This window comes from Patiria miniata, unplaced genomic scaffold, assembly GCF_015706575.1.
Source record: "Patiria miniata isolate m_02_andy unplaced genomic scaffold, ASM1570657v1 HiC_scaffold_20, whole genome shotgun sequence".
Taxonomy (NCBI): domain Eukaryota; kingdom Metazoa; phylum Echinodermata; class Asteroidea; order Valvatida; family Asterinidae; genus Patiria; species Patiria miniata.
Window position 1 is genome coordinate 32,085,530 of NW_024037059.1, and position 27,954 is coordinate 32,113,483.

The following is a 27,954-nucleotide window of genomic DNA, read 5'->3' on the forward strand; positions in this document are numbered from 1 at the left end:
ATTAAAAGTCACACATGTACTATGCAATCCAAGTAAAATGTTCTCATCCCGAAAAGGATAGTAGTTTTAACACAGATCTCTAAAATCATCCATTGAAACATTTCACAATTTTCTTTACTAATTCAACGGTAATTTAAAGCACTTTTTACATAAAGTTAAAGCCCCTGCCCAGAACAATCAGTTCAATGATTGACAGCTTTTTAGCCTCTAGCAGTGTTTTTCTTTGCCTCATTTTTACGCTTTTTTGCAAATTACGGGACTGGTCAGATCTTTCTCCGGCTGCTTTTGGTTGGCTTTTGTTGATTCTCCTCGCCATGCCCAAGCAGACTCCGGTGGGTGTGTTTATAGTGGAGCTGCTTAGGTCCATTTTTTGGCCCAATTCGCGTACTTTGTTTTAAAAGCATGGAATTTGGCATGTGGGGCAGTGTTGGAGGTCTCGACCAAAGTCTTGGTCTCGAGACTAGTCTCGAGACCATTTTTTAAGGTCTCGACGATTTTGAGGTCTCGGAGTGTTGTGGTCTCGGTCCCGACTCCAAATGTCTCGGTCTCGGACAAGGGTCTCGGATCAAGACCTTGACGAGACCCGTTAAATGAGTGTTTGAAGACAATTATTCGATTAACCGCTTATGGAGTCGACACTGAATCACCAGGGCAAATCTATGATAACGCATAGTGCATGTCAAAATAATTTCCGCAGGCAGGGCATGCTTATCGCTAGCATATCGCCGCTCAGTTAGTAGCATGGACTGTTTGTCAAAACCGCGTGTCGTGACGTCCGTCACGTACTTTAATAGCCTTGGTCAATGCTCTCGTCGTTATTCGTCCCGTACGCGGTCAATCGTCGGCATAATCCTCACGCGCTATGCACATGCATGTAAAAATACAGCGCGAACAGCGACCTCATGCGGCCACTAGTTTTTTTTATGCAAATCAGTTGGGGACGATCTCGAGCCTTGGTTCAATCGTCGACAAAAGCTTATGTTTTTCTTTATTTTGCGCTGGATTTCTAGCGCACGACCTCGTATGCGAATACAGATAAGTGTAGGCGGAGCTAATATGTGGAGTGTCCAATCACACCTTGGTAAATCCGGACGTCATCAAATAATTTGCAGCTATTCGCCTTTTGCGGACGTGACATGAACCACAGTTTTTGTGCATTGGTGCCGTGTGCAGAGACACACAACGTGTACATGTACGTGTATGGATTATGTACGGTGCCACGATTCATTATGCAAGTTTCCACGCAACGATCGACCAATAAGAAAACGACATTTTAAGGTCAGCTAAGGCTATTAACATAATGAGCACCACCCCCAAAACCTCACATGGACGATTGAACCAAGGCTCTCGATCGTCCCCAACTGATTTGCATATAAAAATAGTGGCCGCGTGAGGTCGCTGTTCGCGCTGTATTTTTACATGCATGTGCATAGCGCGTGAGGATATATATGCCGACGATTGACCGCGTACGGGACGAATAACGACGAGAGCATTGACCAACTGATGGCGACAACTAGACTGTATGAAAAATACATTGCACACTGCACGTACGCATGGCGGATGTGTGTAGTCACTGCATGCAAACATCCATGCAGGAAGGTTTTCGCTCGTAGTATAACGGTGTAACGTTAAATATTTCAGAAATTATTTTGAGTTGATGTTAATCATTTATATAAAGTGCTGTCTTGTCGAATTGAAAATTATGTCAAGCAACTCGTTAATCATAAAATTTGCTTTTAAGGAGCATAAAGAGTTTGTGGACAAAACATCGGGAAAAAGAAAGCACTCAGCTACCTTGCAGATTTTGTTTCAGTCAGAAGCGTATTACCGACCACGGAGGGATGAGTTCGGCCTTCATCAGGCACGTGAGCCGTGTCCACAAAGTAAAGAAAGTACCTATCGCCCTTTTTAAACCATTTATTAGGCCCAATAATATTAGCCCCAAAATAATTGAACCAACATCTCCGTCAATTTGAATTAACGTTAAACAAGGGAAAACCTTACAGATGTAGGGCCAGGATGAGGTATGTTGCACCATGTGTTGGTGGGCTGAGGGCCAAGCTCGCCATGTTGAACTTTTTTCTTACGTGTTGTTTGACAATTTACCAGTTCAGATATGTTGAAGTTGATGAAAAGAGTATACATTTTTTTGTAATTGCTGCAACTAATAATAGTTATTTTCATAATAAAAAGTAATCAAATTATCAGCAAGCTTTGGCTTGAGTAGGATTGAAGCTGAGTGATAGTACGTTTTTTTTTTGTCCTCAAAGTTTTCACGGAACATGGGCGCCACCATCTTGGATTGCGTGCGCCCTAACCCGTCATTTATTTACTTTTTATGTTTTTTTTTCTCAAAAATAGTTTATGTCCACCAGTTGTCCACCCAAGTTTGCTTAAAGGGAATGTACATCATTGGCTTTTGCTGTAATTTTCAAAAATGAACTATTTGAGGGGATAGTAAAATAGATCAAATATTGTTACACTGACATGTTTGAAGTTTTGTGTTCGGAAATGCTGGAAAAGCCAAGAAAAACAAAAATGTTCAAGTAGTCTGGTTCCCTGACTCCACCAAAGATGAAATGGATCAATTTATAGATGCCGGAAAATTGTAAGGTAAGGGAACCAGTCTAGCTGGCCTGCACCCGTTCATGAACATGTGACCAATAGCAAACAAAATTTTAACTGAAACAAATGGTAAATGTGGAGCAGTAGTTGAAAAATAGTTGGGTTTTTCCAACGGTGGTCGGCCGACCACGGTTGGAAATTTATACAAAAATACCATTTTCTTGAAAATGACTTCACACCAGGTGCCATAATTTTACAGGATGCTTTAGACTGTCATTAACCAACATCCTAGTAAGGTTTTTCGTAAAAACTTGGTAGTTTTATTTGTTGATGTTTGCAAATGTTGTATATTCCCTTTAAATTGTTTTCATATTGACTGGTTAATTTAAATGGATAATGGGGACATTTTTTGAAAACAAGTAATTTTTTTATTTTGATTTATTTTTTCTCCCAAAAATTATTTCAATTTATTTAATATGTTTCATGTTAATATGATTTTCCTTACAGCAAATAACTATAACTTTCCTAATTTACTCATTTGCAGATACAATGAATACATACAAAACAAGACTCAGGCAGACAGTCAGCAGCATACCATCACCAGTTTTATTACAACTGGTACACATAGCAGCAGTTTTTTTTTTAAATGAGGTCTCGGTCTCGGTCTTGGACTTTGAGGTCTCGGTCTCGGTCTCGAATGGGGAAGTCTCGGTCTTGGTCTCGGTCTCGGACTATGAGGTCTCGGTCTCGGTCTCGGACTTTGAGGTCTTGACTCCAACACTGATGTGGGGTCAAAATGGGCTAGAAATCATTTTAAGGGTGCAACCTTGTATAAAATTACCATAGACACCAGTGCTAAATGCCCATACTTCAAAATTCTTTTAAAAATACTCAGAACTCTCACATGTATATAAGCTGCACAGAAAAATGATGATGAACATGTCTTCTTTCATTTTCTGTTCATTTTTTGGTGGGTTGACATTGACTTTTTGAGATATTCTCAGGCAAAGAAGACGTCCCCGAATATTTTCCCCAAAGCGGAAAAGTAGCCATCTTGAAAAACGATCCCTCCACAACATGGCAAAATAGCGCCACTTTCGAGCCCAATTGCATCCAAAATGCTCAGAATTGGTAAAAAGATTTGGAGACCTTTTCGAACGATTTTTCCACGACTTTTAGGTCAGCTTTACCAGTGACCAGTATTGACGTTTCGGCATCAATAACGACATGAAGTTTAGAATTTCTTCTGTTATAATTTAACATTTCAATCATACTAGCAGAAGTAAACAAAAACAAATGTAGCACTTTAATGACTAACTAAAGAAAACATTTGTGCATAAGCTTTCGTAGCACCAAATACTTCAGATGCAATTAAGAAAAAATACTGAGTATTTTTAAAAGAATTTTGAAGTATGGGCATTTAGCACTGGTGTCTATGGTAATTTTAATATAAGGTTGCACCCTTAAAATGATTCCCGTAATTTGTAAAAAAGCGTAAAAATGAGGCAAAGAAAATCACTGCTGAAGGCTAAAAAAGCTGTCAATCATTGAACTGATTGCTCTGGGCAGGGGCTTTAACTTTATTCCCACCCTTAGAAACCTTAAAGGTCGACCATCCTTCGCTTCTTCCCAATCATTCTTTATAATGAGACTTCGTTTAAAATGGGAGGGAGAGTAAGACCGTCTGACTCGCATCCATTCAAACTGCTGATGCTGATAACAAATCCTCATTTCCTTCGCCTTTAAATCAATTTTAATTCACGTCGGCAATTTTCTTGTTATTGTCCACCAATTCCCTGATTTTTGCCAGCACGTACCGGCTCTTTTTTTGCATAAAACACTTCTCTCTCAGAAAAAGGCAAAACTTGACAAAATTAATCACCGGTGGCGGCCCCCTAAAATTAAAAAAACATCCCCGTCCTTTTAACTGATATGACTTGAAATGTATAGCGTAAAGTGCCTGACACGCTGCTTTCGTTACACACAAACTCGTCCGCTGCACGTGCAGCAAGCACCGTTAATACTTATAATTATCTCGTGCGCACGAGATAATTATCTCGTTCGCACGAGATATATGTCGTGCGCACGAGATAAATAATTTTGGATGTCCCTTTAGGGGCTCCGTAGTTTTACGTGCCGGCGCCATCTTTAAAATGTTAAAAGTTGTGATTTTGAAGAATCAATCCTTTCAAACACAACGTTTGGACGTTGTGTTAATTAGCAAAGATTTGTATTAAATGTACGTACCCCTTTCGTGCCTTTACAATCACAGATACAGGTTTTTTTTTGCGAAAAACGCGGCTGACATAATCCATATCGTACAGGCTTCGCGACTTTTGAATCATATTAATTTTTTTCGTACGTGACGTTACGTGCAAAGCTAAGCACGCGAGCGCATTATGGGCGCGCCCGGCGTGCAATCATGATGCCCGCGCAGTAGTACGCTGTGAATAGCCATTCAGTGTCATTACGTCATCATCACAGCCAGGGGTTAGTGTAAGGAACGAATGAATGAATTTGACGCCATATTGGTGAGACCGGCTGGTGATCTACAAAGGACAACTTGCCGTCTTTATAGACAGCATGATTAATTTTGTACATCGGTGTTCACTTAACTTATATTTTGACCACCACCACTGACCAAGGTTGACTATTTTTCTAGCGTCGTGGTTTACTTTTTTTTAATGCCGCAGTTCACTTTTTCGGTGTTTTTGGAAATAATAATCACTACGAAAATGTGTCTTTTTTTTTACAACATCATAATATGTGTACGTGACCAAAATGCGCGTCAACTGTTGATACAACGCGCGCTGACTGGGGGCGAATTGGTCAATATGCAAAGTTTACTGTGTGAATCGTGGACATATAATAAAACCATTGATCTCCGTATACAATGATTATTTTTAATGTCTTTTTTTTAGGGGGGTAGTCGTTGCCTTGTCTTTAACTTCACGGCAGTTTTTTAAGGGACAATACCTGGAACATTGATTTTGTTTTCCATTGTCCCTCCTAAGGACATGATACAAAAAAAATAGAACAAATACATTTTGTATGTGTGCCAGGCAGAAGGGCATATGTGGATATGCCCTTATGCAATAGCGCGTAATGACCAAAATGTTCCCAGCAAAAGGGCATATGCAGCAAACTGCCTCTATTTTAATGAAATGTAAACATTTTTGTCAGAAATTACTACCAGTTGTTCCAAAACTTATGATTCATACGTGTGACAAGTTTCAAATTCGTACGATTTATATTACGTGTGGGGGAACATTGGATCCAGAACGCGTCAGAACGCTCATATGCCCTTTGACCCCTTCACCCGATGTGCTCTCCTGCGTATCCAGCATCTCAAAATCTGCAAGAAGGCGCAAGAATCTCACAATAGTGAAACAGCATGGGTAGATATAGAGCACAATGTATAAATAAACTTGAAGAGTTAATTAGATTTTTAAAGAATCAATTCTACGGTTTTCCCATCTTGTTTCCCTATGAGTAGCCGTGGTTTTGTCTGCCCGTTGCAAAATATAATTGTTCACAGTCCCGATTTCGCTTCGATCAGCTTTATATCAACCTCGTCCCCAGGGTGTCGAGCAGTACGCGCCCATCACTACCTGCTCTCTCACCCTTCTAATGGATCATTTGCAACCTCGTGCCCCGTGGGTACGATCTTGCAGCGCCATGTTGTTTCCCATCATGCCTTGCGCGATCGTACCCCTGGAATTGTGTAATTTAAATGTGCCAAAATACGGCACATTATAATTAGGGCTCCTTTTCAAACACAACGTTTGGACGTTGTGTTATTAGCAAAGATTTGTATTAAATGTACGTACCCCTTTCTTGCCTTGACTGGAATCCTGGTGCTGCACAATTTTAACGTGTTTTTAGATTGGGTTATGATCGAAATAAGCTTTATGTGGCCTCTCTGGACTCCCATATATTTGCACTAAGTTTAGTCGGGCACCATTTGCAGTCATCAGCCGACATTTGAAGCAAAAAAATCAGGTAAAAAAAAAAAAGCCGCGTCGCCGCACAACTTTTTGGGCAAGTTCCATACCAGAAACCGGAGACTTTTTTTGGGGGGGGGGGGGGGGCCTAAACTGGAATAAAAGAGTAATGAACCAGTCTTAACGGCCGTTTAGACCTTGCAGAGTCATGACCGTGATGACGCGCAGGTCACAGGTCACGCAAAATCCAACCAATCAGAGCGTAAATTCATCAGAGTATCCCAGCGTCCTGTTTGCAGGGCGGGGGGGGGGGGCCAAACACGATTTATTTAGAGCGGGGGGGGGGGGGTACACAAACACGATTTATTTAATTAAAGCCCTTTAATTACAAAGCCCCCTCTACGGGCAGGTGCGCGTACTATACTTGCGCGTGCGCGTAGGGCCAGTGTAACATTGACCTACTAACGACTGGAACTAAGCCTAGTCTATTCAGCAGTCTGCGAAAAACGTCGCATACACCGCGTACAGCAGCTACGTACATGTAGGCCGCCTATTTCGTGTGTCAAATTAAAATAGGCGATTTTGACGTGTACTGTACTACCACCAGTCGACTATGGCCACCATCGACATGTAAGGTCATGCAAATTGACGTATGCTACAAGTACAATGACCATATCGATACATGCTGTGTTTTTTAATATTATCAGCAGATGTCTGAAGTGCATGAAGTAAGTTGTGCCATGACCATGGCCCTAGCCTAGCCTACATGTAGGCTAGCTGGAGTTACCCAGCCCTGAGTTTTATCATTGGGTTGTGACAACCCAATGATAAAACTCAGGGCTGGGTAACTCCAGCTACATGTAGGCCTACAAAATTGTGTAGTTTAACTTTAGGGCGATCGTGAAGTGTAGGGCCCGGTTCCTAGTATTTTTTGTACTAGTATAACTTTAAGCCTTTAAGGGAACAAAATCCACTTTAAAATTAACGGACCTACCAAACTAGTAGTCCGAGTAACTTGGACCCAACTTATCGCCTTTTTAACATTTGGACATGGTCTATCGCCAGACCATGTCCAAATGTTAAAAAGGCGATAAGTTGGGTCCAAGTTACTCGGACTTCCAAACTAGGCCCTAGTTGGTGACATTCACAATAAACAGGTAGGCCTATGTCCTAGAGGGCTGGGTTTTGATTTTTTTGGGGGAAATTCGGGGGTAAAACTTCTAAAAAAAATGTCGATGACAACGCGGCGACAACACGCGACCCGTAAATAAAGATGGTGATCACCGCGCGATGTACCGTGACTCGTGAGCAACAACCAGACTCTTCGCAGATGACAGTGTACTCTACTGAAGAATTTCATCACCTGTACTGTAGACAGTGCCTACCTTCAAGAAGATCTGAATGCACTTCAAGTGTGGGAGACTGAGTGGCTCATGGAATTCAACGCAACTAAGTGCCTAGCCCCATAAATGTGGCCTATTTACTGGACTGCCTCCGTAAACATAGGCCACACATCCACATGTACAAAAATCGTGTCGACTTTGCCAAATTTTGATTTTCACATTTAGGCTTAGTTTGTAGGATTTTTTTGCTTTAGAAGCATACTCACCCTCTTTATAGGCTAGTCAGAAAGTGCTGCCTTTTTCAGATGTCTAATTTTTGTGAAATTTCATGTTGAAATTTTGATACACAAACGTGTAAAAATGAATCTGGAAATTTCACGAAAAATATACATCTGAAAAAGGCAGCACTTTCTGATTAGCCTATAAAGAGGGTGAGTATGCTTCTAAAGCAAAAAAAACCTACAAACTAAGCCTAAATGTGAAAATCAAAATTTGGCAAAGTCGACACGATTTTTGTACATGTGGATGTGTGGCCTATGTTTACGGAGGCAGTCCAGTAAATAGGCCACATTTATGGGGCTACTAAGTGCCAAGTCCTACGTATCACCAACAAATGCACTCCAAATTCCAATCACAATGACCTACACCATCCACGGGCACGAATTGGAACTCGTAGACTCGGCCAAATACCTAGGAGTGCATATAGACTCGAAGCTAAACTTCAACATACACGTAGATACAGTCACCAAGAAGGCAAATTCTACCCGTGCCTTCTTGAGCCGCAACCTCAGTCATTGCAGCTGAAAGATCAAGGAAAGTAGCTACACCATGTTTGTCAGACCAATAGTAGAATATGCATCAACATCATGGAACCCCCACACTCAACGTAACATTAAAAAACTGGAACAAGTTCAGCGTAGCTCAGCAAGATTTGTGACAGGCGACTATGACTGGTCAAGCAGTGCTACTGACATGATCAAAGATATTCATTGGCGTTCCCTAGCTGATAGACGGTACTTAGCTGGGCTGGAAATGATGTACCGATTCGGTTCGACTATACTCGTCTTTTGAGGACCGCACTCTATGGAAGGAAGGAAGGAAGGAAGGAGTACGCACGGCGCGCTGAATCGCAAGGCACAAACCGCTCAGGAAAATCGTGATTTCTACCCCAAAAATCTGTTCAAAATTGCATTAAAATTGAGACAAGTCTGCTTTTGATTGTAATGGTGATTTTTGAGCAATAAAAAACATTTTTGACTCTAATTTGATCAAAACAAAACAGGGGCCCTAGACTTCATGATCGCCTAGTTTAGGACACCCTTTTCTGTTAAGTTCTTAAATGGAAAGATTCCCATATCTGGCTGCTGGCTAGCCCCATAAATGTGGCCAATTTACTGGACTACCTCCGTAAATAAAGGCCACACTTCCACCATGTACGAAAACTTGTCGAACTTTGTCAAATTTTGATTTTCACATTTGGGCTTAGGCCAAAAAAAATAATTAGTCGGTCTCTGGTCGGCGCGCGCGTTGATTTTAATCATGCGTGTCAATCTTTCTTAGCTCCAACAGCGCCCTCTATTGCTGCACCTCATTTCTTTTTACCAAAGAGCACCAAGGAATGGGAAATTGCACCAAGGCAAATGATCGAGAGCACCAAGGCAAATTATGGAGGACACCAATGTACATGAGGACACCAAAAAAGCAAAATAGTACCCCACCTTGTCTGTACAATCCAAGCTTGAAAAAAAAAGAAGAAAAAAGAGAGAAAAAAAAAAAGCCGCGTTGCCGCGTCAATTCCGGAACTTTGGTCTGACCAGAGACCGAATATTTTTTTTTTTTGGCCTTGGCCTTGTTTGTAGTTTATTTTTGCTCTAGAAGCATACTCACCCTCTTAAAAAAAATCTGCTTCCAATTCCGTTTGTTCAAATATACAAGCGCAGCGACTTTGAACATTGCGCACTGGCCGTATGACACAGCGAAAAATAAACAATGATCTAATCGCATGTACCCCGGACGATACCCTACCGTGATGCTGCGCCATTCATATGAACATAATACGTACACGCATTCGCTATGAAAGCAATAAGCACGTGCTGTTTTGTGCTGCGTAGATACAACGCTACGTAAGGACGTACGTTTCATCAACATGTGACGTACAGAGCGTTCTGTGGACCACACCATTTTTCGGTATTGGGTGTGCTTTCCTAAGGTCAATATTTAGAAGCATTTCAACTGTTTCAAAATTACAAATAATATTTTTTATTAAGTCCGAAACATTTTACTGTTTGAAAATAAGTTCTTCAATGCCGAAACATAATTTTCGTAAAGGATTTATTCGAGAAACGATGTAAAACTCCAAAGAAAGGTTAAAGCACCCCTACGATATCAATGGATCTGTCCATAAAGATGGCTGCACATGAGGAATTTTTTTCGAAGAATGTCGCTGTCGAAAAGTTGGATTTTTTCGTTGCTGATAACAGTTGGATAAGTTTGGTAAAAAGGGATCTGTTTGTTCTTAAGACAAAACCAATCAGCAAGTATTGCAACAAAGCAAGTTTTTTTAGTGCTCCACAATGCGTTGCTTTCTCAAATGCTGAGGGAAAATTTGGTCGCGTAGTTCGCCGGCGTGGGCTGGCCCGCACGCCGGGTCGGTTGGGGCCGGGATAGGAAGCAATTCCCGGTGATTATTTCTCATTGTCATTATCTACAATTATATTTTTTAACATAACAAAAATGATATTACTCCTTCACATTGTGTTGTAGCATGTTGAAATTGCAATCGCTGACGACTTTTTCTGTCTGAGACCTCCATGGTTTTACAATTTCTCTTCCTGCCGATGGTTTTATTGATGAATTTAAAATCGGAACTACTGCTACGGCAACTCTACAACTTAAAGCTTCTTGAAATTGAAACTTGGCTGTCACTGTCTCATGAGAATGAGATGGTTCTTATTGCTCCATGTAAAACCTTGTACATGCATGCCTAATTACTCCCTGTTTTAGTTTTAGATTGATTAAATTACTCTGACTTCAAAATTGAATTCAATGAATAGTTACATGAATATGAAATGTTCATGTGATTTGTTCTCGCACTTATTGACAAAGTAAATCTCAACTTTTTATAAAACTTTGAGGAACTACTAAAAATGATTAAACATCAGAGAGCATCGATCTGGGAACAATTTATACATTGTAAACATGTTCTAAAATTTGAAAACAGAAGAAACTTTACAAGAGCAAGAGTATCATTGAAACAAATAAAACAAAATTTCTTGTAATTTTAAACACTTCTGCTGAAAAAAAAAAAAATCAGGGGAAAGTGGCAGGGGATCGCCTCAGATTGCACAACAGAGCATCTAGAGTTCAAAATTTTTCGGGGCCCTTATGCAGGCCCCAGACCCCACGCCGTGAGGGCTTCGCGCTCCGCGCTTGCATTAGTCGTCGAACCAAAATTACCACTATGCTATAATTTCACCCTGGCTAGAACCCTGACAAAGCTTAAATGTGAAAATCAAAATTTGACAAAAGTTTGACATGTTTTTGTACATGGTGGAAGTGTGGCGTTTATTTATGGAGGTAGTCCAGTAAATTGGCCACATTTATGAGGCTAATATCTGGCCATCACTACTTTTTCCTTTCAGCAAGTAGTATCAGCCATCAGGCCCTATTTCCTAAAAAGTCAAATTTAGCAGGGAAAATATTGAAGTATTTACTGAGAAAACACAAATTTTCAAACCAGTCTCATAGGGTTTGTGCACAGGCATGACAGGGTGACAAGTGATGGGAATCTTTCTGATGGGAATCTTTCTTCGGTTTGTCCTAAAAAGTCAAATTTAGCAGGGAAAATATTGAAGTATTTACTGAGAAAACACAAATGTTCAGACCAGTCCCATAGGGTTTGTGCACAGGCATGACAGGGTGACAAGTGATGGGAAACTTTGTGATCGAAATCTTTCTTCGTTACCCTCCGTACTAGCACTCCACCGAATAGGCATAATTTGATGACGCCATCATATCACTGACACATGGTAGGCCTATGCATTTTTTTGCATACCCTCGAGGACAAAATGCCCCAAAAATCTGGTAGGCCTTAAGAGAATACATATGAGAAAGACAGTTACCCTGGATAGATTCACACATTCATGACATTCCAAGCATGATCACACCCCTTAAATTGTTCCAAACAACCGGTAATTTTGAAAAAAGAACAAAGCATTCTGATAAACTAACCGCTCACATTTAAATATGTCTGTCGATTGGTGCCATCCATTTCATTGCTGATCGATGGAGCGCATGTGTGACGTCACTATCGAAGAAAAACAGGTCACGCTTAATCAGTGACTGTTTCGTGTATTGATACATGTGCCCAGCGCCACAAGACTGTCATACGGCGCGGGGCACATATCACTACACAAAACAGTTCTATTTTGCAATGACATTGTCACGTTTGTGCTTATATCGCCTGTGTTGTAATTTCGCTGCAAAATCAAAACCCTACACTCTCACCACCAAATGAATCCTTCCACATGACGTCGCCAGCAATTTAGGTGAGTTCAGTAACTAAAAGGTTTTCGTTCTCTTATAGGAACAGGTCCTTAACTACACAATCGCCATGAACATGATGACCTGCAACATACATGTCATGCACTACTGAGTACTGTCACTGGACTGTCAGGCCTACTGTAAGGTGGAGGCTTCTCTTCTGATTTTAATGACGTACATGACCCATAATACGGACATGCTGATTGCTGGTAAGTGGTCTAATCATCCTTTTTTTTTTTACTAGTTTAGTAAGTCCAGCTCATATGCTCATCGGGAACTCGACAAAGCCTAGGCTATGTTGAATTCCCGTAGCCCGACTGCCTCTGGCCGCACACTTGTTCCCCTAAACACTGAAAGGTGATGTGGTGATGTAGCGATTTTGCTACCGATTTTGATCAAGACTATCTTCTCATCCAGGACTGAAATTTCCAAAGTTACGGTACCTAGTCGTAGAGGAACTCATACCTGTTCAAAAATACGTTCCTTTATAATCGAGAAATCTTCATCCATCTGGCCAAAAAACGAGGATCAGTCATCAGCTCCCACGAATATCGTCCTGAAAATGTGTCTACATGGGATTTCAAAAAGTCGGATGGGTTGTAGTGCATTATGCGGGCGTGCTTGGTTATGAATGCATTGTACAGTTCATGGCCTTGTGTTGTCGGGCGCGTGGCGCGGCCGGCCATACCAAACATTAACAACCGATTTCACTCGCGTGAATGAAATAAAATGAAGCCTTTGACCTACTTCCAGAACTGTAAGTTTTTTTTACAAACCTTACAGAAAGACCAATAGAAGTTGCGGTAGCCAAAAATTCTCAATTTTTTCTGACCTCTAAACTGTCCTGTTGCGAAATGTTTGGCCTCAATATTTTCACAAGTATTATCTTGATCTGGATTTGTACCTCTAGGGTGGAATGAAATTCCTCAAATGTCAAACAAAAAAGTGAAATTTACCAGAATTTTGTTCACCAGGATCATTGGAGTCTCGCACTTGGCCATCTCTCATCATGGAGAAGGACAGGGATGTATTTCGAACTGCCATTAACTTGCCTTAAAATTGGACTTAAGCAGGCAACATGCTTGCAACTACATGTATAGCGTTTGCCGTCGACTGAGGGCGATTTAATTCTCTTGACCAACTACAGCGCGGCTTTCATTTCATCACGCGAGGCACAGAAACACTCTCAAAATGAAAGCCGCGCTGCAGTTGGTCAAGAGAATTAAAGCGCCCTCAGTCGACGGCAAACGCTATAGTTGCAAGCATGTTGCCTGCTTAAGTCCAATTTTAAGGCAAGTTAATGGCAGTTCGAAATACATCCCTGTCCTTCTCCATGCTCGAGAAATGTTTGTGTGATTCACAAAGTCTTCTGGGTAAAATGTAGGAAGTGCCCTGCAGCTTACTTGTTTTCTAATCGATAGCCAAAAGAACATAGCGCCCTCTGTTAAAAAATAAAAGATAAAGCGTTCTCGTTGTGATGGGTCACATATGATCAAAATGTCTAAGGTCATATACCAAGGTCAAAGGTTATCTGAGGTCAAGTTGTCAGATGTAAAATGTAAATGTAAAATTGGTCTTGTTTGAAAAGTTGAAGTCCAATTCCAACCAAACTTGAATCATAAATACAACATAGAACCTTCATTAGGATCATGAGGTCTAAGGTCACATACCAAGGTCAAAAGTCATCTGAGGTCAAGCTGTAGAATAGGATGAACATGTAAAATTGGTCTCATTTGAAAAGTTGAGGTCCAATTGGAACCAAATTTGGGTCACAAATAATGCTGATGCTGTCAAAGGTCACATACTGTACCACACACCACAGTGAAGGGTCACTCTGTAACCCTAATGATCCCCAACCAGCCAAACTCCAACACCAGGGTTTGTTGGGATCTGTTAGGATGAGTACTGCACTAGTATACTGACTGTGCTTTACGTGGGATTAGGCATACCACAAATACATGTAAACAGAGGCCAACTGTTGATATGCACATATGGTGTTGGGATTTGCAAGGATGAGGAAGGTTCAGGTCACCCTATGTTAAAATTAATCACGAAAGCAGGCGAGATGTGTGGTTCGAGAACCACCTTGTTTGCAAAAATATCTCTCTTCCCCCCCCCCCCCAAGGGCGAGTCCAGAACATAATTTTGGGGGGGGCCAAAAAAATTTTTGGTTCCCCCCAAAAGGTGGGTCAAAAAAATTTTGGTTTGTAGATGCTCTGTGGTGTGATCTGAGGCGATTTCTGACCACTTTAACCAATGTTTTTTTTGAGGAAAAGATGGTGGTGTACTCATTGCCTGCCTTTATTGCGATGTCAAAAAGTGGGTCAAAAAATTTACGGCGTGGGGTTCGGGGCCCGCTTAAGGGCCCCGAAATTTTTTTTGGATTGTAGTTGCTCTGTGGTGCGATCTGAGGCAATTTCTGACCACTTTAACCAATGTTTTTTTTGAGGAAAAGATGGTGGTGTACTCATTGCCTGCCTTTATTGCGATGTCACATAAAAAAAAAAAAAAAATTGATTTCGTTTTTGGGGGGGGGCCATGGCCCCCTTTGGCCCCCCCCTGGATCCGCCCTTGCCCCCCCCCCCCCCCCCCCCCCCCACCAATTTAGGGTGCTGGGGACTACATGTATGTAGTGTTACAGGATTTTCTTGAAGTCGTTTGTTTTTTATTTTATTTTGTGATATCGATTAGGCACATATTGTACATGTATGCTTGAATTGGGAACCTATCCTCTGCACCCACATAGTAGCTTTGACAAGCACTTAAAGTATTATAAATAGTGCACAAAAGTCAATTGAATTATGTCACACATTTATTTTTGCTTTTTATCTTTTTACATGAAATACTAATAATTTCAATAATTATTTCAAATAATTTTAATAATAAATATTACAATTAAGGCCTATTCCTTTCATTTTCAAATATTTATGAATATCCAAACTTAAACTATTGAAGCATAAGTGAAGGCCTACATGTAAATTATCTCCACTCTGGATGGGTAGGAGTTGTGAAGCATTGTTACAAATCTGAAATAATGACATTATCACACAAGCTTGTCGAATTCACTTTTCCCAGAGAATAAAAGACTATTCTCAATTTTGAAGTAACAGTGAATAAAGCTAATAGGCAAATAATTAGTGTTTAATGTAATTGTAGGCCTACTGCTTCAGAAGGGAAATCCTCCAGCCATGCAGCTGGCCTTCTCTTTACAATTGTGGAAGCTAACAAGTGTGGATTCACAGCCAATTTATGTGTGCAGATAAGTATGCATGTGGAATCGTTCAATACAGGAAAATTTACTTTCAGATATCTTAAGTAATATCTGTGAAAACATAAATCAACTGTCAACACAAGCCTTGCATTAGTATTATTTTTCGACCAAATGAATGGTTCTACACTGAGGGAAATTTCAATCCTCGTCTCTGAACACCAAATCATCCTCAAAATCATCATCTGACATACAGTGACAACATTTAAATGTGAATTAAACTTACAAGAGGGTTATAATTATCCCATGTGCAGTGATGGATATGGGTGACTCCTTTTGACTTTCCATCAAGAAAGTGGATTCCATTAAGAGTTCATGAAAATTAAATGGAAAATAGATATCTAGGAATGCCAGGATTAATTTCCATAGTTACAAATATTTTTTTTAATTTAGAGTAAAAATGATTTGATTTTTTATTTCCTTTCTCAAGTGAGTGCTGTAGAAAACCAGTGCAATTCTAGACATCTACTTTCCATGTAATTTCCAGACGAAGTCAAAACTTCATATGGGAAGTAGATATCTAGGAATGCCAGGATTAATTTTCCCTTGCTAGTAAGCCTGTGCATGTGTATTGTGTAAACTGCTTTCAAACTAGAAATCAACTTGTAAAACAGTGTGCCAGTTATTAAAAAAAATATGAAATGAATGTAAACAAAAATAAAGCAAAAGCACCCCCCCAAAAAAGAGCATTGTCCAAACATTTGTCCACAGGTGACAGAGGGGCCCAAGATACAAACATACATGTAGGCCTAGTCCAGTGGGCACCATTTATGGGCATGACAAAAATACTCCTATTCATTCATAACACCCAGTTTATTAATAATTATGGACAGGATTACTAAACTATGGATGACAATTATTGAAATAAATCTGGCCTATGCCAGGCCTAACAGTGCTCGCCAAATCAGCTGCCCAACGTCTCGGGAAAACCAAAATATTTTGTCTGACAAGCAAAATTTCCTGGTCGCCAGCCCGACGGGCAACTACTTATTTCACCAATGCTCACACAATTTTACACTTTTCAATTTTAATTTCAATTTCAATTTCAATTTATTGGTCCTTCCAGGAAATTTGTTTTGTCACATGCAATACATAAATAGATAATTCATTAATATAATCCAGAAAATTTAAATAAGCAAATTACTAAAATAATACTTACGATTACTATGAAAATAAATTTTTAAGCATATCAGTAAAATGACAGATCCGGAAAAACAGTACGAAAATGAAAACCTGACTGCGTTGGAGATGGGAATAATGAGATACGTGTAGTTAAAGATGTTTGTTGCATCAGTGCTGATCATTGAGGAGACGTATGGAAAATGGTACAAATGAAATGGAGATACCGGTTTGTTCTTGCCCTTACTGACTGAAATCTCCTACCAATACTAAGCATTTTGAAATATGTGTTGAGGGGATGCGCACCATTTTCCACCACACTTAGAGCCTTAGTTAGTACCCTCTCCCTGCAGACTTCATCCAAATTTATTCCCATTCCCAGAATCTTTTATGCTTGTTTCACAACCCTTTTCAGTTTGTCTTTGTCCTTTTTCATTGCTCCATTATACCAAACTACACAGTCGTGAATGATGACACTTTGTATGACCGAGGTGTAAAACAGACTCATAATGACCCTATCGACCCAAAAAGAACGTAGCTTATGCAGGAAATATAGCCTCTGATTTCCCTTTGCTGTGAGTTTTGCCTTTGCTTAAGTTTAGTCCATGGGATTTTTCGAAAGTTTCGGGTACTATCCACATACATGTAGGATGGGTTGCCGTATTATCGCGGTACTTATCACTTATCACTCGTTCGGAATAGAGATTGCCAACTAACCTTCCCGATTTGTCCAGTCTTTTGTGTAGTATAACTCTTCCTTTTCAAATTGATATAAAATAATCCGACGGTGGTGTGGTATATTCCGTGTACAATGCCTGTGAACATAGACATGCTTGGAGTGTGCGAACAGAGGTGGACTCCCTATTATCGCAGTATGCAGGAAGTGTTTTTTATAATAATCTCAAGTTTTTATGCCCCGCGGCGAAGCCGAAGGGGCATACTGTTTCCGCCTTGTCCTTCCGTGGGTGGGTGGGTGGGTGAGTGGGTGGGTGGGTGAGTGGGTGGGTGGGTGGGTGTACAGGCATTACCGTAATTTTCGGAATATAAGCCGCGGCTTATACATTGATTTTGCCCATGAAAATGTTTACTGCGGCTTATACACAGGGCGGCTTATACGCCGAGCCGTGAAGAATAAAAATGATATTCAAATGTATATTTAATGTGCTGGTATAAGGAAAGATCTGTTGCTGAAATGAACCATCAATTAAGAAGGTCATAATACAAACCGAAAGCACGTCCAACGAAAAGGTACCGAGCAATAAAAAGTACGGCTAGCGAAAGCTGTCTCTTTGACATCGACATCGACAACCGGCCGTACGTGATTCTAGTGCTGCATGCATGCTGCATGCCTTTCCCTTGGACCACACCATTTGTTGTAATAAAGGCGTGTACTTTCTTGGGAACAATAATTACCAATATTTTTGCTGTTTAAAAACAGAAAAAAAGATAACTAATACTTTTTATGGAGTTCCAAATATTTCTCTATTCAATAATCAGTTGTTCAATGTCACAATATAATTTTTTTCTTGAAATGTATTCAAGAAACGATGTAAAACTCAAAGCAGGGGCTAAAAAGCACCCCTTACGAAATGAATGGATTCGTCCATAACATTTTCAGCATCGTGTTGACTGTTTTCGAAGAAAGTTACGATCGCAACTTGAATTTTGAGGTTAGTAATCACAACAATTTGATACGTTTTGTTGTAAAATCGGACCTGTTTATTCTTAGGACAAAACAAATCAGCATCTGTTGCCACAAAGCAGCATTTGTAGCCTCCAGTCAGACGACACACGGTGGGTTACATATCTCAAGTGCTGGGGGAAAATGTTATCATTTGCCGGCGCTAGCTGCTGGGCCATGCGCTAACGTTTAAGGCCTGGGACCGGACGGGGCAGCCGGCAGTAATTCCCAGTGTTTATTTCTCATCATCAATTTCCATATTTGTTTGTATTATTGTAAGAGTATCAACTGTGAATGATTTGATATAACTTTTGTGGCCCTTTTTATAGCTTTCGTAGTGTAAGTGGAACTGGTTCAGAGCATTTTGACTAGAATTTGGAGGCCCTACAAAATTGAAACCACTGCGGTCGGTGCGGCTTATACGCCGGTGCGGCTTATACGCCGACTTCAAATCTTAATTTGCAGATTTTTGCGTACTGCGGCTTATACGCCGCGCGGCTTATATTCCGAAAATTACGGTACATTCACTGTGTGGACTTCCAAACAAAAGATGTCCACATAAACCAGGTAGAGGAGACACTGTGCGGACTTGGGCAAGTCCACACAGTGTTTCCCCATTTCTGGAAAACAGGTTTAGAGGCATTTTTGGGTTAGGTTTATCCGTAGCAGAATGAAGAGAAACACTAAAGGGAATCATAGAAAAAAAATTGGGTTGAAAGAGTTTTCACAGTTTGAGAAAAATGAGTTTTTTCACTGGTTTTTCTTAACTACACGAAAGCAATGGAAAGTCCACACTTGGTATGTAACGTAAACTTGTGTGGGTGGGTGTGTGTGTCCGGACAAATCTTGTCAGCGCGATAACTTGAGAAATACTTAACATATGAACTTCAAATTTGGTTTGTGTATTGTCCTTGGTAATCCTAAGAAGCCTTTTGCATTAGAGGCCGAAAGGTCAAGGGTCAAGGTCACAGTGGCTGAAACAATAGAAATTTTGTCAGCGCGATAACTTAAGAAATACTTTACATATGAACTTCAAATTTGGTTTGTGGATTGTCCTTGGCAATTCTAACAAGCCTATTGCATTTGGGGTCAAGAGGTCAAGGGTCAAGGTCACAGTGACTAAAACAAAAGAAATTTTGTCAGCGCGATAACTTGAGAAATACTTTACATATGAACTTCAAATTTGGTTTGTGTATTGTTCTTGGTAATCCTAAGAAGCCTTTTGCATTTGGGGCCAAGAGGTCAAGGGTCAAGGTCACAGTGGCTAAAACAATAGAAATCTTGTATTTATTCTGAGATCATAGGGATTAGAGATTAATTCATATAAAACCTACAGAAGACACTAATGCTAAGGATAACAAAAATCACAATTTCTTCAGAACTGTTTACGGTATGATCATAAAACCTAATGTACCATGTTACGAAGATGTTATAAATGTTGTTACGTCATCATGACGTCATCAGGTATCAAATTACAAGCAATTTGATGGCACGATTTGACAAAATAGTTTGACCTATATCTCTTGAACTAAATAGAGTATCGTGTTCATTTTTTCGTGAGTTGTAGAAGGTGCCTTGAGCAGCATTTCTTATTCCCGGGCGCAAAACTGCTTGACCTTTACTTAAGTGCAACAGAAGTTTAATCTAACTCTAAAACGGAAGCATTTTACTACAGACAAATACATTATGGAAGGCTTAAGTGAGGAATGCCAATCGCAAAAACATAATTTTTACGTCATCCCACGGAAGGGCGCCCTCTAGCAGCACATCAAAACAGATTAATCTTTCAATATGTTAAAACCCTCAATCCAATTTTTATGAAATTGCCTCAATATATCCTGTGAGCAACCAAAAATGAATTTGCAAGGTTTCATACTCACGACGTCATCGGACGGGCAGTTACTGTAGGGAGAATTCAACAATTTTATTTTTAATTTAAATCCATCACATGATCCCTGTATCATGACTTTGTTTTTTGCCCAAAAAATGACGTGTTACACTTAATATTGACCTTTTGCTTCCAAATACAGTGACGTCATCAAACTGGAAGTTTGATATGTGTTACATTGTATTTTTACTTAATGATAAATAAGTGTCATCCCTTCCTTTTTTATGCCCCGCGGCGAAGCCGAAGGGGCATACTGTTTCCGCCTTGTCCTTCCGTGGGTGTGTGGGTGGGTGTGTGGGTGGGTGGGTGTGAGCTTGTCTTACATACGCAGTGTGGACTTCCGAACAAAAGACGTCCACATAATGTAGGTAGCACCGACGAAGTGTGGACTTGCCCACGTCCACACAGTGTTTCCCCATTTCTGGAAAACAGGTTTAGAGGCATTTTTGGGTTAGGTTTATCTGTAGCAGAATGAAGAGAAACACTAAAGGGAATCATTGAAAAAAAATTGGGTTGTAAGAGTTTTCACAGTTTGAGAAAAATGAGTTTTTCCACTGGTGTTCCTTAACTACACGAAAAGAAAGGAAAGTCCACACTAGGTATGTGAAACAAGTCTGGGTGTGTGTGTCTTGACAAATCTTGTCAGCGCGATAACTTGAGAAATACTTAACATATGAACTTCAAATTTGGTTTGTGGATTGTCCTTGGTAATCCTAAGAAGCCTTTTGCATTTGGGGCCGAAAGGTCAAGGGTCAAGGTCACAGTGGCTGAAACAATAGAAATTTTGTCAGCACGATAACTTGAGAAATACTTAACATATGAACTTCAAATTTGGTTTGTGGATTGTCCTTGGTAATCCTAAGAAGCCTTTTGCATTTGGGGCCGAAAGGTCAAGGGTCAAGGTCACTGTGGCTAAAACAATAGAAATTTTGTCAGCACGATAACTTGAGAAATACTTAACATATGAACTTCAAATTTGGTTTGTGGATTGTCCTTGGTAATCCTAAGAAGCTTTTTGCATTTGGGGCCGAAAGGTCAAGGGTCAAGGTCACAGTGGCTGAAACAATAGAAATTTTGTCAGCGCGATAACTTGAGAAATACTTTACATATGAACATCAAATTTGGTTTGTGGATTGTCCTTGGCAATTCTAAGAAGCCTTTTGCATTTGGGGCCAAAAGGTCAAGGGTCAAGGTCACAGTGGCTGAAACAATAGAAATTTTGTCAGCGCAATAACTTGAGATATACTTTACATATGAACTTCAAATTTGGTTTGTGGATTGTCCTTGGCAAACCTAAGAAGCCTTTTGCATTTGGGGCCAAAAGGTCAAGGGTCAAGGTCACAGTGGCAAAAACAAGAAATTTTGTCAGCGTGATAACTTGAGATATACTTTACATATGAACTTCAAATTTGGTTTGTGGATTGTCCTTGGCAATCCTAAGGAGCCTATCGCATTGGGGGTTGAAAGGTCAAGGGTCAAGGTCACAGTGGCTAAAACAATAGAAATCTTGTATTTATTCTGAGATCATAGGGATTAGAGATTAATTCATATAAAACCTACAGAAGACACTAATGCTGTCAATGAACGTTCCATTTGACCAAGGTACATGTAAGTTGATGTTAGAGTGGTGTTATGTCATGGAAACAGTCACGGTTGCGGGGCATTTGTGTTTGTAAACACACCTGACTTGTTGACTGATGACGTCATCAAACCGGAAATAACTTGTACCTGTACCTATATGTTTACTGAAATTTATCATACCCTAAAAAGGCATTCTTTTTTGTACAAAATAATTGGTACTGGAAATGTTAAAGTCCTTTTTCTGACATATTCATAACTTAACTGGACAATGTTTAATGAAATAGTTGTCTACCCGACCACTCTGAGTTTGTAACAAACGCGAACCTCTAGGTTTTTCTGAAATTGTAATTGATAATTTCTTTTACAGTTGCAGGAACTTGTCTTCACTGGCAAAAGTTGTCACTTAGCCATGGGCAGAGAGCCCTTATGTGAGTACTTATAATTGATTTGCATGCTGATTGCCTGTAATTGTTTTGAGATGCATTGTTCTTTTACTGTGCTGCTTCAAATAGGGGTCTGTTGTACTAAAGCCTGGCGCACACAAGAGCTTTTTGTTTCGCCAAAGTTATTTTAATGGCATACATAAGCAGATAGCTCCTGCATTTGTTATGTGTGTGGTCTATTTTACAAAAGATTTGGTTCATTCCTGGAGCTGTGGCAAATATCCTACATGTATGTGTTTGATCATTTCTGCCCCGCGTGGAAAAAGTCTTACCATGTGCGCTGAATGAAAGCTATCTGCTTATGCCTAGCGCGTAGGACACATGCCTGGTGGGGGGCACATGATGTAGCAGGTTGGCACAGTGGTTATTTTCCCTGCATTCTACCGCTATAACCCGGGTTCGATTCCTGCCCTGCTCCACATGTGGTTTGGGTTTTTAGTCCCCACATAATTCTGTGGGTTTCTTCAGGCTTTTTAGCTGCAGTGCCTAGGGTACTTTTGAGAAATCCTTGGTTTCATTACCAGAAAGAAATAAAATAATAAAAATAAACAATGAAATGGCTGGGCTCAGTGCATTTGTCATGGATGCAATTTTAGACAGCAAACTAGTTGAGTGAACATGTACATTCCGGCAGGGGTGTTTAGAGGGAGGGGGCTCATGTACATGTAGCCACTACGTGTTAGGGTCAGATGGGATGGAATTTTGGAGCTAGCTCTCGTGTGCGCCAGCCTTTAAGGTAGTGTGGAGAATGCAACTTGTACTTGAGAATTCATAGTGTCACTTTAGTATTTAAATGGCATATTCCCAAATACAGGGGAAGGGGTGTGATCTCTGTGCACCACATTGTTATGCTTTCGTGTAGTTACCTCATCCTAAATGCTTTTAATAACTTAAGTTTTAATAGCTGTAGTTTAGAATGGAATTTGTAGGATATAATATACTTAATAGTATAAAATTATTGCTCCAGTCCAAAAGCTGATAATGTGGAGAGGACATGGTCCACATCTGATTTTTGTGGGGAATCAAAGTGGATGTTAAAATCGCCTAGAACAAGCAGTTTACTGGATATGTCATCTAGACATTCGATGAAACTGTCGAAGTCTGCGAGAAAAGTTGATGTCTTCAAAAGGTTCTTTGTGAATGGCGGGGGACGGGGAGAATACTACTTTGTTGTCAGTTCACCTCTGTGTGATTACTTACTTGTTGACATGGCATTGTACATCATTATTTACTTTACTTTATTTCATCTCAAGGCATAAAAGAATACAGTTTGTACTTAGAATTTATTATGATTTATGCATTTGTTAGAATATAAAGATAAGAATAATAACATTTGAATAACACCACCTAGAGATGCAGGGGACCCACAAAAAGCAAAGCTTGTCGAGTGCGAGTCCCCTGAACATGAACAACAAAGAAGATACAGGATGACAATAATAATAATAATAATAATAACTGTATTTATATAGCGCTTTTTGCCAGAGGATACAAAGCGAAGAAAGCCAGGTAAATGAAGTAAATGAACATATGAGACCCATTATGAAGCACCTTTTTGCTAGGTGCTGCGGCGCATAATTGCTGCCACTGCCAGAAACACCGGGGCAAACCCCTCCTCTTAGCGACAAGTGTTACTGGGTTCTTTAACGTGCATTATACAACACACGGGACCTACGGCTTTACGTCCCATCCGAAGGACGAAGCAATAATGGTAAAGTGCCTTGCTCAAGAGCACAAGCACCATGTTCCCACGGTCAGGATTCGAACCTGTGTACCACGGCACACGAGTCGAACACCGTAACCATTGGACCACAGCGCCCCACGCATGACAAGAACGATTATAAACAAAGACAGTATGAAAGCTAAACAAAAAACATACATACACAAAAATAACGTAACATAATAGTTAAATTAGAGGTGAATTTTAAAGGAAAATGAATATGATAATAAGCTACGCGAAAGTCACAATATGACAAACAATAACAAACGGGTGAATTTTAGAGGGAAAGGAATGAATTTATAAAATAAAATAAAAGTTCCAAAACAAGCAAAAGTAATACAAAAGGAGCATGCAAGAAAGTCACACCAACAAGATATAAGATTATTCAAAATAACACAAAACCATGATCTATGAAGATAAACAGGTAGTACGAAGGGTTTAGAAGGAATGTTGCAGAACAGAATTGACAAGAAAAGACAATTTGATAAGCAACGAAATTCTGAGTTCATGAATTCGAGTACTTGTTGAGAAGAATCTGTTTAAAGTTGGTTTTGAAAGTAGAAATAGATAACGATTTTTTTATTGTATTGTCTAGGGAGTTCCACAATTTGGGCCCTTCAAATTTAACACTGTTTTTGGCTAGAGCTGTCCGTACAAATGGTAAATGAAATTCGGTGGCCTGTCGAGTTAGATATCTATGAAGGTCCCTATTTCTGTTAAACATGGGCCAAATGCAGTTCGGTAGATCATTTTTTGTTAATTGAAACATGAAGATAGCGAGTTGGAAATGGTATATGTCATTTACCTTGAGTGTGTTATGTAGTAAAAAAAATAGTAGATATACTTAGATATATAAAACTTGAGCCTGTTGATAATACCAATGTTTCTAGAAATAGTTTTACATATATAATCGATGTGGTTGTTCCAAGTTAATATATTATCAATATATAAACCAAGAAATCAATCTGTTACAGTAATCTTGTTGTTATCGATGAAAATATCCCTTGGTAATGAACGTAAAGAATTACTAAACAACATACACTTAAGTCTTTTTGGCATTTAAGGAAAGTTTGTTTGCTTTTATCCAGTCTGATATCAGAACAAGGTCAGTATTAACAACGTCAATCAAATCATTAATATTTTTGTTACTATAGAATAAATTTGAATCATCGGCGAATAAGATACACGACAAACGTTTTGAGACATTAACTCAGTCATTTATATAAACAAGAAATAGTAGTGGTCCAAGAATAGATCCTTGAGGAACCCCACATATCAAGGAACGTATATTTAGAAGGAGTGTCACTAACTAATACATATTGCTTTCTGTTAAAGAGATAACTTTGAAACCAAGCAAGAGGGACTCCTCTGATGCCGTAGTAATTAACCCTAACTCCCTAGGCATTTTTGCTAGGATGTAGCCTCAATCCTGCAAAATCCTCCAATTGGCCTCATGGAAAAATAGCATATAACCTCAATCCGGCAAATTCCTCCGCTATTTCTTGAATATGGTCCATGGAGGGGTGACTACTGCCTGAATCCTGCAAAATCCTCCGGCTATGACTGTCAATAGGCTGAGGCAGAGGCAGTGACATCCTGGAGCAGTGCGGAGGATTTCAAGTATAATCAAGGACTAAATTTATGCACGGCTGAGCATAAACAACACAAGGTCCGGCCCAAGACCTTGACACAGTGCGTACTCCGAAATCAGCAACGCACTTTTGCCATGTAACCTCAATCCTGCAAATTCCTCCAATTTGCAAAAAGGATTTTGGAGGATTCAGGGCGGTTAGGGTTAAGCTTGTATAACAATACATTATGATCTAAGGTGTCAAAAGCTTTTGAAAAATCAAGAAAAATACCAAGGGTGTGTTCTAAATTGTCTAAACCTGTCACAACCTTATTAATGAGATGAAGAACGGCATGAGTAGTTGACAATGGTTGAATGTTTTGCACGAAACCCAAACTGGAAGTTTGATATGATATCATATTTACGTAAGAAATCAAGAGTACGTTCATAAACAACTCTATCAAAATTTGAAAAAACACGGTAATATTGAAATTGGCCTGCAGTTGCTTACTTGATCAATATCTGAAGCTTTGTATTAAAATAGGAATAACTTTTGCTATCTTCAGGTTGTCTGGCACAATACCAGTTGATAAAGAAATGTTAATAATGTATGTAAGAGGTTCTACAATTACGGAAACAGTATTTTTTAGAACAAAGGAAGTGATTGAATCAAAACCACTGCTAGCTTTATTTGGCAAATTCTTGATAATATCAGCAATTTCTTTTTTAGTGGCTGGTTGAAAAAATAAAGAATGTGAGTTAGGATGAGCGAGATAATCAGAGAATTTTGTTTTGCATTGAGGAATATTTTTAGCCAGATTGGGGCCTATGTTTGCAAAAAAATTATTAAAACTCTCGGCCATAATTTGGGGGTCATCAGTTAAATTTCCATTAACAGTGATGTCAGGAATTTTCGTAGAAGGAGAATTTTTTATTAATAACCCGGTTTATAATTTTCCAAGTATTCTTAATATTTGTTTTTTCTTTTTCAAATTGAGAGCAATAATACTTCTTCTTAGCTGTTCGTAAAACACTGGTTAGAATATTTTTGTATTTAATATAGTTCGCATGATTTATTTCATTACGTTTAGAAAGGAATTTATGATAAAGTCTATTTTTAAGTTGTATTGATTTCAGGAGGGATATTGTTACCCAGGGAGATTTAGGATTGGCTTTGTTTTTCTTTTTATTTCTAAGTGGGACATTTTTGTTGTGATGTTCATTAAATATTTTTGTAAAATTGTAAAAAGCAATATTAGGATCTAGGGTATTAAATACAGGGGACCAGTCGGCTTAATTCAAATCATGTGTTAAGTTTTCTAAATTATCCTTAGTATAATAATGAGAGCTAACATTCTTATTGATCTTAGGGTGAGCATTGATCATTGGTATCGAGGTTAAAATAGTTGTCGATGGACCAGAGTAAGTTGTTTGTGGATCCTTCCCTGTTGCTAACAACGCAGTGTCGGTTGGCTTCTAAAGTACATTGGGTTTTGCCTTCATTGATGCAAGAAGTAGGGTAATTCCATGGTAACTCATGTTATGGTATGTTTAAAGGGGGGTTGTGTCTTCCGTCGCTTAATTATGTGCTGTTATTCTATAGTGTCAAAGCATTTAGTCTGGATTTTTCTCACGAAAGATTCTTTGAGTTTACATGTAGGTGACTAAACTACAAAAATGAGGCCAACAAAATAATGTTCTGTTGGTATATACATGTACGTGTAGCAATATTAAAGTTATTTAAATGGTTACTCACATTACAAAAGAAGGACATGGCAACAATTTGTATACCTTGCATTCATAAGTTTCTACATTCCGTACACTATTCGAAAAAATCTTTTTAGTCCCCTTACATTATTAGGGTGTTTGTCTTCTGCTACCATAACATTTATTAAAAACTAATCACGAAATCTCTCGCTCGAAGGATATATTTCGATAATTCATTTACAGTAGTTATCATAACAGTTTGTCCACCTACATGTATCTTTGGTAGAAGTGAAAACGTATTGAGATACTAATAATAAAACCCCTTCAAAAGCTCTTTTGGCATAGAATATGAACCTTTTGTCCCCTTTAAATTTTGATTCAAACTTTGCGGTTGTGATGCTTAAAATTCTGCAGATTGTGTACATTTTCCATTTTAAAACCGTGTCCACCTTTTCGTGGCACCTTTTTCGAAAGTGATTTTCTTAAGAAATCCATTTACGAAAAATAAGTGCAGATTTTAGAATTTTTGCATGTTAAATTTCCTACTCAAGGGGTCCAGAAGCGCGCCATTAACATAACTAGGGGT

At 39.4% G+C, this 27,954-nt stretch overlaps 1 pseudogene; it reads left to right on the forward strand.

Annotated features, from left to right (window-relative positions):
• The first annotated feature begins 6,949 nt into the window (after positions 1 to 6,949).
• Positions 6,950 to 27,954, forward strand: part of LOC119728042 — a 75,618-nt pseudogene continuing 54,613 nt past the window's right edge.